The sequence below is a fragment of the Dendropsophus ebraccatus genome, chromosome 4, assembly GCF_027789765.1.
Source record: "Dendropsophus ebraccatus isolate aDenEbr1 chromosome 4, aDenEbr1.pat, whole genome shotgun sequence".
NCBI lineage: Eukaryota > Metazoa > Chordata > Amphibia > Anura > Hylidae > Dendropsophus > Dendropsophus ebraccatus.
The window spans coordinates 166,293,932-166,313,108 of record NC_091457.1 but is presented as its reverse complement, the minus strand read 5'-3'; the positions used below and the strand labels follow the sequence as shown (position 1 = coordinate 166,313,108).

The 19,177-nt window shown below is 47.4% G+C and overlaps 1 protein-coding gene across 8 annotated transcripts in view; it reads left to right on the top strand.

The window, feature by feature from the left end:
* The window catches only part of DIPK1A (divergent protein kinase domain 1A), a 102,416-nt gene that overhangs the window by 37,001 nt on the left and 46,238 nt on the right, over positions 1-19,177 (top strand). For 2 of the 8 annotated variants that reach the window (XM_069967685.1, XM_069967692.1), the window contains exon 1: positions 7,662-7,814. The exons of 3 other annotated variants lie outside the window; for them this stretch is intronic. The gene's annotated coding sequence lies outside the window, so the exon portion shown is untranslated. 3 more of the 8 variants (XM_069967688.1, XM_069967687.1, XM_069967690.1) reach the window with 3 other exon arrangements.

The window sequence follows — 19,177 nt, the reverse complement described above, 5'->3', positions numbered from 1 at the left end:
TGTTAATGTAGATTGCGGTTGAGTATAATGGTAACGATGGCGGGACGTGTTCCTTCACGAGGCAGGACGAGGTTTTATCACAAAGGATGGGTGGGAGATACGGCGCGGCCTGGTGACACAGCCGTCATGTTAAACCTGAACTTGTTACAAAGGAAAGTGATGCCCCCTATAGGTTCCCTATTGTTATGCAGTGTAGGATTAGTAGTACAGAACACTTAGTGCTCCTATCAGGAGAAAATGACGTCTTTGTCGCCTTCCATCGACCTGTGATTATTCCTCCCTGTTTCCCGCTCTCTGTTAAAGAAACTATCAGGAATTCATAAAAGATTGCTGCGTTCTCCCACAAACAGCGCCACTCTTGTCGTCAGGTCTCGTGTGGTATTGCATCTCAGTTCTGTTAAAGTCAGTAGAACTGTGTTGTAATACCAAACACAACCTTAGGACAGGGGGGGCGCTGTTTTGTAAGAAAGAATGTTTTCGGGCAGAGTTTGGCTCCCGGATAAATCCGTTAGGCTGATGATACGGATTAGATTAAAGTCAGCTGAACCTGGTGAACTCGGAGGGATCTGCCTATCATCTAGTGTGTATGAGGGCATCCCAAGTCCCCCACTGGCAGATTTAAAGGGGTACTCCGGCAGGGGGCTATTTTGGGATCTGGTCGGGGAGGAGGTGGCTGAGGGAAACTACGTCCACTCACCTCCCTGGTTCCAGCGATGGGTCCCGTATTGCGGCGCTCCGGGGGCCTGGCTGCTTCCTGGTGTCTGACGTGGGCTCGAGACGTGGCGTCAGTGATCGAGGCGGGATCTCAGCGGACTTGAAACGGATGTTAGGTTTAGTTCAGGAAGGATCTGGAGAGATTTCTATGTAAAACATATGGAGAGTTTAAAGGGGTACTCTAGCAAAAAATCTTTTAAATCAACTGGTGTTAGAAGGTTTTACAGATTTGTTATTTACTTCTATTTAAAAAATCTCTAGTCTTCCAGTACTTATCAGCTGCTGTATGTCCTACAGGAAGTGGTGTATTCTTTCCAGTCTGACACAGTGCTCTCTGCTGCCACCTCTGTCCATGTCAGGAACTGTCCAGAGCAGCAGCAAATCCCCATAGAAAACCTCTCCTGCCCTGGACAGTTCCTGACATGGACAAAGGTGGCAGCAGAGAGCACTGTGTCAGACTGGAGAGAAAGCACCACTTCCTGCAGGACATACAGCAGCTGATAAGTACTGGAAGACTGGAGATTTTTTACATAGAAATTATAAATCTAGATAACTTTCTGACACCAGTCTGGGTGAGAAATACTCTGCTCCAATATCTGCTGTCGGTAATAAAGACCCCCAATACACATCTCAGGTGTCAGACTTGTCGCCTCCAGCTGCTGCAAAACTACAATTCCCATCATGTATAGACAGCCAGCGCTTTAGCTCCTCAGGCATGATGGGAGTTGTAGTTTTGCAGCAGCTGGAGGGCAGCCGTGCGTTTGACCCCTTGCTCTGCCAGTCCTGCGGGGATCTGCTGCCATCACTTAGCTCAGCTTTATAGAGACATATGGAGCCAGATTTTCCGGATTTATTTCCTGTAACATGGAGCTGCGTTCCCATTGACGCGTCGCACGTTCCGGATTCTGCACAATCTGTTGCAATATTCACCCGTTTGGTAAATCCGGGAGCAGCTATTACACGGACGTCCTTATAACGGACAGAACATGCCGGTAGATTGTTGTACTGTGCGGATTATGGTGTATGGCTGGAAGTGATTGAAGTGTTCAGTGTGAGGCGGTTAATGCCGCTCATTGTGCAAGGACGGTCACACGGAACTAAAAGGCGACCAGGGTAATGTAAGGAAATGTAAACATGAGCGGCAGCCGGCGTGCAGGGCGCGCAGCGTAAGGAAAGCCTGCTGGAATCTCAGCTGCTGTGTGCGGCTTGTGGTAAGCAGCTTATCCAGCTACCCGCCAAAGCCCTGAGAAGCTGACACATTAGGCGTTGGAGGGAAGCCATGGCTGAGCGGCCGCAGCTCTGTGTACTGATAGGGAGGCACCTGCTGATGGCGCCGCACAGGACACGATTACACCAATGTTTTCTCTTACCGATTAGAGTCCGATACTAAAACTTGTTCAAGGGTATCAAGGGGTTTAAGGGGTATTTTGGTATCAGAAATTGGTATTTAAATAAGACTTAATAATCACCCATCTATAACTTACTGATATTGAGCTATCTATAATAGTCCTGGCTTCAGCGTATTTTGGTTGGTTTACCTCTGATAGGAAGTTGTGTCGTTTTTTTTCCTTGTCAGTGCAGTGTTGTCTCCAGCATCCCGGCTCCTCCCTCTCTCCTGGGACAATGCATCATCCTCTGTTGTCACTGACCTCTAGCCCCACCCCCTGAGTGATGTCACCACCTCTGACTAGCCCCTCCATTCTACATCACCATGTTCTGTCATATACACTTATATCTTTATTGGGACATTTAGATTTAGGTAAGAAGGTGGGGAGGTGGGATTACAGTATCCTACCTTGTGCTGAACAATGCCACAGGCAGAGAAGCAGACTGGGAAATGAATACAGCAGGTGCTGCAGATTTAGAGTGTGGAGAGAGAACCTGGTGTGTATGAAAATGTTCTGCAGAGAACTGGCTGGAGTGCTGTGGGAGTGAAGTAGGCAGGGTGGGAGGACTATGATGAAAAGCTGAGGGAATGCATTCTGGGAATTGTATAGTAGTGAGAAGACACGGTAGGGGAGAGGAGTTTTGGTGGTTTCAGAACTGGGGCAGACAGGTTTGTAGTGCTATATGCTTCTGTGGTGATTTTATGTTTTTTTTTTTTTTTTAACCTGATATCGGAGTGTCCCTTTAAATCATTCTATCGCTGCTGAAAAAGTCTGAACTATTATAGCTAGAGATGCAAATGAAATAAATGATGAAATTCGGTAATAAGAGCAGAGGCGCGGGCCGGGACATGTGCGGCAGATGCCTGGGCGGTGCCGACTTTGCCCTGGGCACAGCATTTAGATAGATGGTGGTGGTGCAACCTGCTGAGCCTTTACCCCAGCGCAGGAAGCCACGGTATAGCTGTGCGATAGATACCAGGCGGGTGACCCCCCCCCCCCCAGCTGTTCTGTATTATACATGATAACTCATCATGTCTCTGTACTGGAGGACGTTATTATATAAATGGCCGTACAGCACGGCGTCCCGAAGAGCGGTATGAAGGGAACTGACCACAGATCATAAGAGGTAGATACAATTACGGAGTCCCATTGTGGTTGACCGCACACAGATCACAGCGCTGTATCTGACATAGGGATCAGTCAGACGCTGGATCATTTGTGTGTGTGTGTGTGTGTATATGTATGTATGTATGTATATATATATATATATATACATACACACACACACACACACACACACACACATACACGATGGAATAATGTGATCTAATTAGATAAGAAAGGTCCAGACTAGTGATGAGCGAACTCACCGAACATTTCGGTTTGTCCGACGTTTGGCATTTGACTCCCTGTGGCCGGAGAAGTTTGATGCAGCCCATGGATACAGTCATAGCTGTGGTACTCGGCCAGTACTTGAGATAGCCAGTGACCCCAATTCTGTGGTGTACGGTTAGTGATGTTCGTGTCATGACGCCAGTGCTTGTCCAGCACACAGGTGAGCTATTGCCCCATGGGCTCATGTCATGGCAGTCCTAAGTGGCAACTGACCCACCTGAATTATCTGTACCGCCGCACACAGAAAGGGGAAAAGTAACACAAGGTGTGCGGTACTGTGTGTATAGGTGCCGATGCAGACAGAGAATGACAGAGTCCCGGTAGTATAAAAAATAAAACAGCTTCACTGTCAGACTTTTCAATGTAATAGCACACGTTTTCACAAGTAGATAAATCTTTACACACTGGTGTGCTTGACCTTTGTGCTGGAGGAGGTGCTTGAGAGTAGTAAGAGACAGAGAGGTAGTTGTAGTGGTGCTTGTAGAGTATAGGAGTTGGCCAGAGGAGCCCAAACCCAGTGTAGCAATGTACTCTACTGGAACCTGGAGATGTCTTCAATAGTGAAGTATTCTTGTACTTGTGTATAGACTTTGGTCTGACCACCAACTTCCCCCTGGTATCGTAGAACCCGTCCCAGTAGGGTAGTACAAGCCCCAGCCGTGGTTTCTGGGCGTAGCTAGGTGTCTGGGATGGAATTTACCTGTACTGCACGATAGAATACATACGCCTTCAGTGCTGGCTGCTTTGTCCTATCGAAGCTAGTTTCTCTGTTACCTGGATACTGCCCTGCTCATTGTAGACGTGTTCCTGGCGTGGCTAAGGGTTTTCCCTGGTTACCTCTCCCTTGAGTGTGTTTAGCACTGCATAATAGGTATAGTAGTAGTAATAAAAGAACTGGTTGTCTCTTGTTGCATATGCTCACAAAGGTGACTAGACTCAATTGAACTGGTTGTCCTTGATAGGGGTCCTGGCATCAGCCAGGCCCTGGCTTAAGTACAGCAGGAATAGTGTTTGTTATGTCCTTCCTCTCTGAGAATCAGACTAGAACTGCCCTACACTCCACCAGTGTAAACTCCTAGTGTTCCTACCTGTGAGTAGTGGGGATAAGTGTGTGCAGGAGAAAGGCAATAGGTGAGAAGGAAAGAGCACCTCCTGTTGGTCAGCATAAAACATGTTACAGATAAAACATTAACCCATTACTACCTTCAGCACTGGAACACATATAGACATAAGTTACTGACACCTAGTGGTGAAACTTCAGAATAGCTCATCACCACTTTAAACTGAGAGAAAAAGGTGCCTTGACAGGTGCATAGGAGAGACAAAAACACCAGTGGTGGGACACCACAATAGCCCTATGTAGATATACAGGTGGTCCCCGACTTACGACGTTGATCCGTTCTTGCGTGGCGTCGTAAACCGAATTTCGACGTAAGTTGGATCATACATTCATACAGTACTGTACCATAATAACAGTACTGTGCTGTAAACACTTAGCCTATCCTAACACCTACTGTATGCTAACAGTACCCTACATAAGTATCAATAAACACATAGGTACAGTAAAATGTTGTGCACTACGTACTGTACTGTAAGAAAGAGAACAGTACTGTAAGTACAGTAATAAACAGTGTACTGTCCGGAAAAAAAATTCTAAAGAGAGAAGAGGCTTATTGGGAGGAAGCTGCAGAAGGTGCAGGAGATACTGGGGCAGGTAAGTCAAGAGGGGCAGCTGAGGTAGAGGGTACAGGTACAGGATCTGTTGCAGGCCTCTCAGCCGTCTTGAAGTACTGCTGCAGGTTAGTCTGGAAGGAGACCATCTTCTTCTCCTCTAAGATCTCCTTGTAACATCTAAGGGAATCCATGACTCCTCTGGCAACACTACTGTACCTCTCCATGTTGGGATCCTCAGCCTCAAACTTGGACAACCCTTCTTCAATCAGGGCAAACCCTCTTGCCAATCCCTGCCTTGTGAATCTCTTGGGTTCTGGGGTTGGCATGTCTTCCTCTATGATTTGCTTCTCCAGCTGTATAAGGTCCTCAGCAGATAACTCCTCTCCATGAGATGCCAGTAGCTCTGTGACATCCTCCTCCTCCACCTCCAGATTCATTGTCTTACTCATAGCTACAACGTTCTGTATGACACTAGTCACTGACTCTTGAACCTCTGTGACATCAGTCACAAACTGGGGACACAGTTTTTTCCACCCACCATTCATACTGGTCTGCTTCACCTCATCCCAGGAATCAGCAATGTTCTGCACAGCATCAAGGATGTTGTATTTTTTCCAAAAGTCCTTTATAGTCAAGTCCTTATTCTTTTCAGTTGCTTGTAAAGCTTTGCCAATGACCCTTCGGAGGTAGTAGGCCTTGAATGTAGCAATGACTCCTTGGTCCATAGGCTGTATTAGAGCAGTGGTATTAGGTGGAAGGTAAACCACCTTGACATTAGGGTGAAAGTCATCCACATCAGCAGGGTGTCCAGGGGCATTGTCCAGAAGGAGCAACACCTTAAAGGGGATATCCTTGGAGGTACAGTAGCGCTCCACGCTTGGCACAAAATAGTTGTTGAACCAGTCCTCAAACACTGCAAGTGTCACCCATGCCTTCCTGTTAGACTTCCAGATGACTGGTAGTTGAGCCTTAGAAATGCCCTTGAGTTCCCTGGGATTCTCAGCCTGATACACCAGCATGGGCTTCAGTTTGTAGTCACCTGCAGCATTGCCTCCAAGAAGCAAAGTCAGTCTCTCCTTGCTGACTTTATGACCTGGTGCTGACTTCTCCTCCTTGGAGATGTACGTGCGGTTAGGCTGCACGTACTCGACTTACTACGGAACCGCGTAGGTCGGAACAAGGCATCGGAACAAAGCGTCGGAACCACGAAACGTCGTAACTCGAGACCGGCGTAACCCGAGGACCACCTGTATATGTTTCCCAGCACTCCCTGGGGCTTCATCCAACATTTTCAGGGAGTCAAATGCCGAACGTTCAGGTTCAGACGAATCTTAAGGATCAGTAAGTTTGCTCATCTCTAGTCTGGATGCAATGACGCAGTCATAATATTATAACCATCTTCTTTTGTAGGCCTCTCATGGGGGGTCACATGGTGAGTGGCTCACTGGGTTTATAATGTGCGATAGTTTGCACACGTATCCCTCGGTGATGAGGAGTTATCAGAGTTGTACAGAGGGAGGATTGTTGGCGATATTCCTGATACTGCGCAGTGTGATCTGTTTCCAGGAGGCTGTGGTGACAATTTATTGTAATGGAAACTGCTGATCACCATTGCCGGGGGGGGGGTATCAGCCAACCTGGGGATAAACCCGTCCCTGCATATCATCTACACCCATACTTGCTGGTTGTCTTCTCTGGGACGGATGGGATCTTCCAGCAAGATAACACGACTTGTCATATGGCTAGAAATGTCTGACATAGGTTGGAAGAACATGACCACGATCTCCCAGTACTATCCTGGTCCCCTGGGAGGGCGCACTCGGGTGGTGGTGTTGGCTCTGTGGACCCCTCAGATACCGTACCCTATCGTGTTTGTATTCCTGGTTGGGATTCTTGAATATTCAGTGACTGGCCTGGACTTACCTCCTGTATACCGCTCTTTATTTCTCTTGGCCGGTTGTCGTTGTTTAGGTATGTGGGACGTGTAACTCCTTCATGTGTTTATTGTACTATTAGCTGTGCCTGCCCATCACTTGTATCTCTCTAACCTCCATAACCCGCCAGTGTGCGGCAGCTGGAAGACCTGGGCGGGAGCGGAGACTGGAGCCCTGGAGCCAGGAGTCACTCCGCCAAGGTAAACATGAGATGTGACATGTCGAAACAGCAGAGATCTGATAATACGAGAAATGGAGAGAGAAGCCGGCGAGAGAGGGAAAACTATAAGAGCAAGAGAACAGATGAGAGGCTCAAAGTGGTGGAAACTGTATAAAGAACCGAGAGGAGCCATGAACCCGGAGTCACCTGACAGAAAGCGAGAGAGTAGTATAGGTGGAAGACGTAGAGGAGCCATGAACCCGGAGTCACCTGACAGAAAGCGACAGAGTAGTACAGGTGGAAGACGTAGAGGAGGTGCAGGCAGAGGTGGGAGGAAAGTCCCACGTGTCAGATGCTGAAACCGAGCACCAGCCCCGCAGCTGTAAGTAATGATTCACAGGAATCTGAAGCAGAGAAATGACTCTATAAGTGCTCTCCTTTAGAGAGTCATACCGTACTTACCAGAAGAAGCCTACAGGGAGTGCCGCAGGGTAGGAAAGACACAGAGCAATGATCTGCAGAGGAGGATGGGTCAGGAGTAACGTACAGGTGGGTCAGGAGTAATGTACAGTATATACAGATGGGTCAGTAGTAATATATAGTATATACAGATCGGTCAGGAGTAATGTACAGTATATACAGATGGGTTAGTAGTAATATATAGTATATACAGATCCGTCAGGAGTAATATACAGTATATACAGATCGGTCAGGAGTAACGTATAGATCGGTCAGGAGTAATATACAGTAAATACAGATGGGTCAGGACTCAGGAGTAATATACAGTAAATACAGATGGGTCAGGACTCAGGAGTAATATACAGTATATACAGGTGTGTCAGGACTCAGGAGGAATATACAGTATATACAGGTGGGTCAGGAGTAATGTACAGTATATACAGGTGGGTCAGGAGTAATGTACAGTATATACAGATGGGTCAGGACTCAGGAGTAATATACAGTATATACAGGTGGGTCAGGAGTAATGTACAGTATATACAGATGGGTCAGGACTCAGGAGTAATGTACAGTATATACAGGTGGGTCAGGAGTAATGTACAGTATATACAGATGGGTCAGGAGTAATATACAGTATATACAGGTGGGTCAGGACTCAGGAGTAATATACAGTATATACAGGAGGGTCAGGAGTAATGTACAGTATATACAGGTGGGTCAGGAGTAATGTACAGTATATACAGATGGGTCAGGAGTAATGTACAGTATATACAGGTGGGTCAGGCGCAATGTACAGTATATACAGGTGGGTCAGGCGTAATAGACATTATATACAGATTGTTCAGGAGTTATGTACAGTATATACAGGTGGGTCAGGAGTAATGTACAGTATATACAGGTGGGTCAGACGTAATAGACATTATATACAGATGGGTCAGGCGTATGTTCTTTCTTACATTTCTTCCATTTTCCCCTAATCTTTCTGTTCTGTATAGCCGTATGAATCTTATATAGGGAGACATAATGGTTAGACACCTTATACAGAAGCTGCCACCACTGCCAATATACACAAGTATTATATAAACCTGGAGGAAGGATTATAACAATCCCAGAACACCTGGTATGTTTATGTATGGTGGATATGTACTAAGCTGTTTAGTTGCCTGAGGGAGCGGAGCGGCAGCCAAGTGTCTTCCCTGTATCCTCCTGGTGTATACCTGTATCTGTGCCGTGCCTGAACCCGCTATCTATATGTATCTGTACAGTGCCTGAACCCGCCATCTATATGTATCTGTACAGTGCCTAAACCCGCCATCTATATGTATCTGTACAGTGCCTGAACTCGCTATCTATATGTATCTGTACAGTGCCTGAACTCGCTATCTATATGTATCTGTACAGTGCCTGAACCCGCCATCTATATGTATCTGTACAGTGCCTAAACCCGCCATCTATATGTATCTGTACAGTGCCTGAACTCGCTATCTATATGTATCTGTACAGTGCCTGAACTCGCTATCTATATGTATCTGTACAGTGCCTGAACCCGCCATCTATATGTATCTGTACAGTGCCTAAACCCGCCATCTATATGTATCTGTACAGTGCCTGAACTCGCTATCTATATGTATCTGTACAGTGCCTGAACTCGCTATCTATATGTATCTGTACAGTGCCTGAACCCGCCATCTATATGTATCTGTACAGTGCCTAAACCCGCCATCTATATGTATCTGTACAGTGCCTGAACTCGCTATCTATATGTATCTGTACAGTGCCTGAACTCGCTATCTATATGTATCTGTACAGTGCCTGAACCCGCCATCTATATGTATCTGTACAGTGCCTGAACCCGCTATCTATATGTATCTGTACAGTGCCTGAACTCGCTATCTATATGTATCTGTACAGTGCCTGAACCCGCCATCTATATGTATCTGTACAGTGCCTGAACCCGCCATCTATATGTATCTGTACAGTGCCTGAACCCGCCATCTATATGTATCTGTACAGTGCCTGAACCCGCTATCTATATGTATCTGTACAGTGCCTGAACCCGCCATCTATATGTATGTATCTGTACAGTGCCTGAACCCGCCATCTATATGTATGTATCTGTACAGTGCCTGAACCCGCCATCTATATGTATCTGTACAGTGCCTAAACCCGCTATCTATATGTATCTGTACAGTGCCTAAACCCGCCATCTATATGTATCTGTACAGTGCCTGAACCCGCCATCTATATGTATCTGTACAGTGCCTGAACCCGCCATCTATATGTATCTGTGCGGTGCCTGAACCCACCATCTATATGTATCTGTACAGTGCCTGAACCCGCTATATATATGTATTTGTAAGTTACCTGAACCCGCTATCTATATGTATCTGTGCGGTGCCTGAACCCGCCATCAATATGTATCTGTACGTTACCTGAACCCGCCATCTATGTGTATGTATCTGTGGTACCTGAACCCGCCATCTATATGTATGTATCTGTACGGTGCCTGAACCCGCCATCTATATGTATCTGTACGTTACCTGAACCCGCCATCTATGTGTATGTATCTGCGGTACCTGAACCCGCCATCTGTATGTATGTATCTGTACTGTGCCTGAACCCACCAACTATATGTATGTATCTGTGCGGTAACTGAACCAGTCTTCTATATGTATGTACCTGTACAGTATTATTACTATGAAATGTATATCAGTGCGATTTTGGCTCTTGGTGCCTCTTCCTTTCGGCTCTTCGTACATGGCATCTCTTCTCATCTTCATCATCTGAGCAGTAACATCAGTAACACTTTCCACAATGTTATAGAAGAGGCCCGGGAGCTGAACATCTGTGTGCGCAGTAATGAGGATGTGCCGCTACTGTGTCCAATTCCACATAAGTAGCTGTAAACCTGAAACGCCATAGACATTGATATGCACAGACAATGCCGAACAATTAGCAGAACCCCGCGAAGCATCCGGGCCGGGGATAAACAGCTGACGGGTGACAGGAGGAGAGAGCTGGACGGCTGGATGGAATAGTGGTCCTTAATCCACAACTTGCTTGTCCTGGCTGGATCACATGGGGCATTGTTCTGCTGTTAGAGTTGGAGAACATTCTAATCCATCAAACGCTGGGGGTGTTTCCATCTCAACACCATCACCAATCCTGCACCAGATTTCTCGGTGGGTGGGAAATACTGCGACTTGTAGGCCTCTCCGGGTCTCCATGTAACCACTACATGACCTGGTAATGAGCAGAGCTATAAACCGGTCTCATCAGAGAGGAACTCCTTACTCCATTGGCTCCGGACCACTCCTTCTGGTCTTTCAGCCCGGCTCTTCTTGGCTTGTCATTGACGAAAGGATTTTTCTAGCTTTGAACAATTTCCTCCTTTAGAAGCCCGATCTTAACCGTCCTAGCCATGTATTTCACCCTGTTCTTTTTAAAGGTCACATGATGTCATCCTCCAGTTGTTAAGTGCGATTGGAATCAGATAGCGGTCAGCCTGAACAGTAAAGTCATTTTAAGGATGGAAGCAACCTGATGCTCACTGTAGTCCTCTGCCAGTAGGGCTAATATTTATCCCTTCTCTTCCACAATTTTCTTTTCCGCTCTTTAGGCATGGTCTGTAATTATTTTGTGGGTACTACCAGCCTGTTCCTGCCATCCAGCTGCTTCTAGAACAAGAGACTCATGATAACTAGAAGTGTTAAGGGAGATTGGAATGAGATAGTGGTCAGCAGGATCAGTAGAGGATGGAAACAACCTGATGCTCACTGTATTCCTCTGCCTATAGGGCTAATATTCATCCCTTGTGTTCCTCAGCTTTTTCGGCATGGTCTGTAGTTACTTTGCTTGTACTACCAGCCTGTTCCTGCCACTCAGCTGCTTCTAGAACAAGAGACTAGTAATGACTAGACGTGTTTTTATATGATTGCCGGTAAAATAAGATTTGGTTTAGATGATCATCTAATCAGGACCTTACTAAGTAAATTGAGGAGCGATTGAGATGCGATTCAACAAACACTGGGCAGGATTGGCCGCCAGTAGAGACGCTGATGTAAGAGATTGGAGTGGTCATAGCTGGATATAGAACGCGTTCCCATAACAAGTGCAATCAGAGCCTGACACTCAGTGATAGATATATTTTCCGTTCATGGAGACAAAGCTGTTTACTGGAAGTGAGTTGTTTGCTCGTGAGTCTTTGTATTCACGGCCATCGCTCTCTATTATAGCACAGGACATATCTCGCCTTGGCAGTAAGAACATGAAAGCAGTCAATTAAGCAGAAAATGTTAATCTTCCCCCCAAAAAAGAGAAGCTTTTCCTTGGGACGAGTGATTGACTTGTTGTCTTGTCTCCGTGTAGAATTAATCCCTTAAAATGCGGCAATTACAATATTTTCCTATCACGTTTTCTTGATTTTTATTGAAGCGAATCATAAAGCAAATAAAATGTTTCATCATTATAGAGAGGCTTTTACTTTGGCAGCCGGGGCCCGCGGCACGGATTGGCAGCGCTACCCGGATGAATCAATAAGCGATGTCGGAGAGGAGACGAGACGCTAATTAAATGAGAGAACAGTTGTCCTAGTAAATTTAGGAAGTGTTCCCTGATCAGGCCGCATATTGCCCCATTAAATCCTGTCCTTGGCGTCCTGACCATTTATTATTTAGTGATGTGTTTTCCGGGAAGGTGACATCTCGTGGTCGCCGTTAATCAGCAATCAGCGCTCTTACAGTTCCCGCGGATTCCATTGACACGGTTATGTAGTTCTTACAGACACAAAGGTTAATAGGGACGAGGACTTAATAAAAACCCACAAGAGCGCGCCCGTAGAGTTCTACCACGTTGGCTTATTAATAGAGCGAGTCTTATATAAACATGTCATAAAAATGGTTATTAACCCAATGGTGCTAGACTTCATCTTACTCTGCGGGGAAGTCCAGGCCTCCATCACCTGCAGTATAATGACCGGGAAGATATCAGACACCGTGATGGTAGCCGAGCCGGCCTCATCCGCGTCAGCGCTGGCACGCTGCACATATACACCCCCAGCGTTTGATGGATTAGAATGTTCCCAACCTGTGGATCTTCTACAAGATCGTCCACCTCCCACCTATGTTCACTATGTGCATGGGCCCTGATGCATTAAAGGACTCTTAAAGGCATACACCAGATTAATAAAAAAAAAAAATTATATCAGATGGTGCAATGAAGGTATAGAGATTTGTAAATGAATTCTAATTAAAAGAACTCTTCAAGTACATAAAACATCAGAAAAGATACAGAAAATGAAACATGGAGGGGCACTCCAAAGATTATACTTTCTCTTTTCAAATCAACCTGCGCCAGAAAGTTATACAGATTTGTACATTACTTTGTTTAAAGAAAATCTTTAGCCTTCCAGTACTTATCAGCTGCTGTGTGCCCTGCAGGAAGTGGTGTAGTCTCTCCAGTCTGACACAGTGCTCTCTGCTGCCACCTCTGTCCATGTCGGGAACTGTCCAGAGCAGCAGCAAATCCCCATAGAAAACCTCTCCTGCTCTGGACGGTTCCTGACATGGACAGAGGTGGCAGCAGAGAGCACTGTGTCAGAGTGGAGAGAATACACCACTTTCTGCAGGACATACAGCAGCTGAGAAGTAGCTGAGAGATTTTTTAGTAGAAGTAAATTACAAATCTGTATAACTTTCTGACACCAGATGATTTGAAAAGAAAAATACACCCCTTGGAGTGACCCTTTAATGTTACATTCTGTATGTTCTGAGATTTTTCATCATTGCGCTCCCACTCGATGCTGCACTTGGTCAGAGCTTGTGACCCCATCCTTGTGGGCGTTCGGCTGACAGCAGTGACACATCGGGGAGTACAGTCGTTGCGGATTCTCTGGGATGATCTTCCTGGCTGTTACATTGGTCCCACACGACCTGCACATAATCTCCCATTCATTTTGGTTTTGTTTTTTGCCGTCGTCTCGCTGTGGATGGTCCAGATGTTCTGCTGATCTATTGTCTGCGTACGGTCTGTCCCACTGCTTATAGCCTTGTTAGAGCAGACCAGTCTCTTCCCGTCTCGGAGAGGATGATAGAGGTTTCCTGCTGTTAATATGTGGAAGTCTTCCTGTTCTGCTCCCTGGGAGTCATAGATAGCAGGAACCCGAGTAACTCACATCCCAAAGACCTTCTTCCTTCTCTTTGTAAACATCTGGTGCATTTCTTCTTTTTTATAGTCATCGATGTGCGGCCGTTATATGGTAAGAGGAGTATATTCCCTCAGCCATAAGAGTAAGGCTTTATATTGTGGAGATCCCCATGTGCTCTGACCACCCACGGCCTAAACCCCATAGCCCTGTGATTTGTCCTCCTGGACCCCAAAGCCCTGTGATGTGTCCCCCCCAGATCCCATATCCCTGTTATGTGTCCCCCCCCAGAGCCCATATCCCTGTAGTGCCCCCCCCCCCCGAGCCCATATCCCTGTTATGTGTCCCCCCCAGAGCCCATATCCCTGTAGTGCCCCCCCCCCCCGAGCCCACATTCCTGTGATGTGTCCCCTGGACCCCATATCCCTTTGATGTGTGTGCCCCCCCCCGGACCCCATATGCCAGTGACGTGTCCCCCCTCCCCGACCCCATATCCTTTTGATGCTTCCCCTCGGATCCCATATTCCTGTGATGTGTCCCCCCCCCCCCCCCCTGGAACCATATGCCTGTGATGTGTCCCCCATGTTGTGCTTATAATACAAACACAGAATTGCGACTATATTGCACTAAGAAGGTTTCCAGCAATGTTATGTGACTGTGTGAGCCCGGGAGGGGTTAGGAGGTGACTCCACGGCTCTGCGCCTCCCTCATTTATACCGTGTAGCCTCCGCTCAGGGTCAGACACAATAGTGGAGTTATCTGGAGGCGATGGCTGCCGCCCGCGCTGACCCGCTCTCATCCATTTTTAGATGTTACTCCAGGGTCTCGCCATCTCTTCTTGTAAGCCAAACGCTGAATATTTATTTCTGGGAAACGTTCTGCAGCGACGGCACAAATAGCGGCGGCCGATTATCTCGTGTGGATGGGGGCTTGGTTAGCGGAAAGTATTGAGGTCCCGGACGAGATCAGACGTTATCCCGATTCCTACTAATTTATATTCTTAGGGCTGAGTTGCAGATTTTGGAGATTGTTGTGGGGCGGGAGGGGTGTGAGGATATATCCTAGGAGACATCTAATACTATACTTACAATATGGAAAAAATGTTCTTTTTTCCTTTTGTTTGTATTTTATGAGTCTAAGCTTTAAAGTGAATCTGTACACCTGACCTCCTCCAAGCCCCCACTACCTTTCTCTTGTCTTCCACACACCATGCCTGGTCCTGGGGTCTGCTTGTCTTCTGGTGCCGGTATTCAGGCTAAAAACATCTTTTATTCAGTGTCAATGAGGCGGGGCCTACAGTGTCTGTGCCCTAGGCCTGCAGTGCCTTTCTCTTCTTCCCCGCCCTTTTTCTTTGTTGTCACGCCCCTGGGCTGGACTTTCATCTTTGGAGGCTTCAGGCCCGGCCTTATCGATACCACTACGCCGGAATAAAAGATGCCTTTAGCCCGAATACCGGCAACAGGAGACAAACAGACCAGGACCAGGGATGGATTGAGGACGACAAGAGTGCGGTATCGGCGGTTTGGGAGGGGGTTGTCTGGTGGTCCAGAATTCGTATTAAAAGGAAAAACCTGGCTCTGCTCTCTTAGAAGTTCCTGGGCCTAGTGATACAGCTCAGGACGGCCATCAAACTGACCACGACCGAGCTGCAATATCAGACACAACCTGCAAACAAAGCGGCACTGTCTATAAAACTAAAAATCCCACTGTGTCTAACAAGGGGGATAGCGCATTGTCTTTCTTTTGCCCCTGATCTAAGCACAATGAAAGCAGATTTCTTCCTGGGCTGTGTGGAGTGTTAGAGACAGTGCCCCATGGGAAAAATATGCAAATTAGCTCTCCCCCAGTAGAAAGTAAACTGACTCTCTAGTGACACCTATAGGCAGCGACCTGAAACATGATATTACCCAACCTGTGTCCCCTTGAAACCTTTGTCTTACTGTGAACAGAAATGTTTTCAAAAACAAAAGTCTGAAGGATCAGTGCTCACCATTCACAGAATGGACTCTACAAGGTTCTGTTTTATAGGATGTTTTGACTTTTTCCCCAATCTCTTCCAATGTGACATGTGGGACCAGAGCTAAAGGCGGTATAGACAGGGAGCAACGAGCAGGGAGGGACCAATATACAGTGGTGATATGTTTAGAAGTGAAAGGGTTTGTGGGGTTGTGGTTCGCTAGTGATACTTACCTACTCTGGTCCCCCCCCCCCACCAGCTCAGCCCTGGGGAAGGAAGGGGGGTTACTCAGGTTACTAGGAAATATGGCATAGAGGCAGTGTTGCACCCCTACCAAATAATGTTCTACTAAATACAAAAATGTCATTCAGTGTCTCACAGGTGACATCTTCTATGATCTGAGGCGTCACTTTCCCTTTCCTCTTCATCTGGCCCAGGCCACCGTGATGATTTCTTCCAGCTACAATTCGTCTCTTCACAACCTGCCAGACAAACATCTCAGGCTCCACACTTATCCAGCAACTTCCTCCCGCTTTTCCCTCCTGTAGGCTCCAAACTGAAGTAATTGTGCTGTTAGATGCAGTAAAGTCAGTAGTTATGTGGGTGCCCCCTGTATGTAGGATCCGGTGCTGTGCCTGTATATAACAATAATATTTCCCACTGTGCCTCTATATAGTAATATTGTCCCATGCTGTGTCCTCATATAGTAATAATGCCTTCTGCTGTGTCCCTATATAGTAATAATGTCCCCTGGTGTGCCACCATATAGTAATAATGTCTCCTGCTGTGTCCTCATATAGTAATAATGTCCCCTGCTGTGTCCTCATATAATAATCATGTCCCCTGCTGTGTCCTCCATATAGAAATAATGCCCCCTGCTGTGCCTCCATATAGTAATAATAATCCCTGCTGTGCCACCATATAGAAATAATGCCCCCTGCTGTGCCTCATATAGTAATAATGGTCCCTGCTGTGCCACCATATAGTAATAATGCCCCTTGCTGTGCCAATATAGTAATAATGTCTCCTGCTGTGTGTGCCCCACAGTAAAAATGCCTCCCCTGCTGTGCCCCCATATAGTAATAATGCCCCCTGCTGTACCCACCATAGTAATAAAGTTCCCCCCTCTGCCTGCAATAAACCTACCCCAAACACACACTACCCCCACCTTACCCCCCTACTCACACACTATATCCCGCCTGACCCCCCTTCACACACTATCCCACCTGACCTCCCCTTACACACTCTCTCTCCTGCCCCCCCCTCCTCCCTTTACACACACACTCTCTCTCCTGCCCCCCTCCTCCCTTTACACACACTCTCTCTCCTGCCTCCCCTTACACACACTCTCTCTCCTGCCTCCCCTCCTCCCTTTACACACACTCTCTCTCCTGCCCCCCCTCCTCCCTTTACACACACTCTCTCTCTCCTGCCCCCCTCCTCCCTTTACACACACTCTCTCTCCTGCCCCCCCCCCCTCTACACACACACAACCTCACCTGGCCGCCATCACAACAGACCAATGCCCCCACCTGGCTGCAATCCCCCCACACACTACTCGCCGGCCGCCATCACCCCGGTTGTAATATTTGTCCGCGATCAAAGCTTGGTGCCGCTATCGCCAGGGCGCTTGAACAACCACCAACTGACATGAGGCAGGAGAGAGGCGGCGCACAAGCATGGCGTCCTTGGGGTCCATCCAATGAATGAATAACGTGCCGGCTGACGTGCCCAGTGTGCGGTACGTCATGCCGGCTGGTGCCAACATCAAAACGGAGGTCCGTGGGGTCCGGCCTTAGGGAAAGAGGGTGGATTGGGAGGAGGGGGCCTGGTGGGGGGGGGGGGGCGCTGGGAATGTGGTGAGTGTGGCGGGGGGTCGGGCCCCGCGGGGCGCCCCCTAGCTGTCGGTGCCTCGTGCGGTGGCCTGGCCCGCCCGGTGCTAGAAACAGCCCTGGGGTGGGTGAGTATTGTGGTGAGCCCCCACGGTGCTGTGGCAGAGGAACGGACGATCACTTGCTAGCTGGTGAGGTGTGACGCCACTTCTCGGTGGTTGGCCGAGATGTAGCTGGTGACGGTCCCTGAGATGTTGTGTCATGACGCCACTGCCGGTTGGGCACACAGGTATGGTGGCACACCTGCTTTTATTTTAAACGGCCAGTTATACCTAGTTACCCTGTGGACAGTAACCTGCCGGGTCCCTTGGGATGTGATCACGACTGGGCAGAATGGTGTAGTAACCCTCCCGGATTATCGGTACTGCCACCCACAGAAAGGGGTCTTAAGGAAGTAGTGTATATTGTGTCGGTGTGAGGTGAAGAGTCTCTATCATAAATAATCTGTTTACTTGAAAAGTACTTGTGTGCAGCAGGTAATACAACTTCACTTTGACACGATATGTTTCCCTTGGAACACTTGATAATACAGGATCCAGTTCTGTGATAGGAGTACAGTCGTGCTGACTAAGTTGCGTGTTGAGAGATGCAGAGAGGAGGATGCCGTGAGAGTCCCAACCCAAGTAGTTCTGTGCTCTGCCGGGATGTTGGAGGATGAGGTACAAGAATACTTAGAAGAAGAAGAGAATACTTGTGCCCGTGTTTTGACCTTTGGGTCTTTACACCACCTAATGCCCACCAGTGTCGGGTGACCCATCCTATGAGGGTGACACAAAGCCCCAGACCTTGTTACCTGCGATGAGCGGAATGCTGAGGGTTCCCTGCTGACAACCGCGCTGCAAGATAGAGTTCCTAGGCTTATCGCAACTTTGCTCTATCCGAATCAGTTCCTAGCTTACTGCTGTCTGTGGATACTGTCCGGCTCTGTGACTCTCCTTGTACACGGCGTGGGTTGGGGTTATCTCCGACTTGTCCTTTTCCTTTTAGGGGTCTAACACTGCATAGTGTTATGTAGACTAGACGGAGGAGAAACTGTTAGCTGTTCTGACTAAGACTGACCAAGGTTGGGGACCTGGTAGAGGGCCAGGGCCTGGCGGGACCACTGTAGAGAGCTTTCTAGCGTGCGTCCTTCCCCTACAACGTCCAACACAAAAGACTCGTACACTTCCTCTACCCATGTGACTTCCTATCCCCAGCATATCTAAAGTGCGCTGTGAGTGGGTGAAGAGTTCATTAGAAGTATAGAGAGAGGTGATAGGATAGAAGAAGAAAAGACTCCTATAGGTTCACAGAATCAGGTGACATACAAATAAACAATAACCCTTTACAAAATTCAGCCGTTTAGCATCTGAGTACACATACCTAATACAGCAACATCTAGTGGCAAAACTTTATCACCACCTTCATCACCACTTACTAACAATTAGTACAGGCTTTTACGAAGGGTGTAACTAATAGCAAC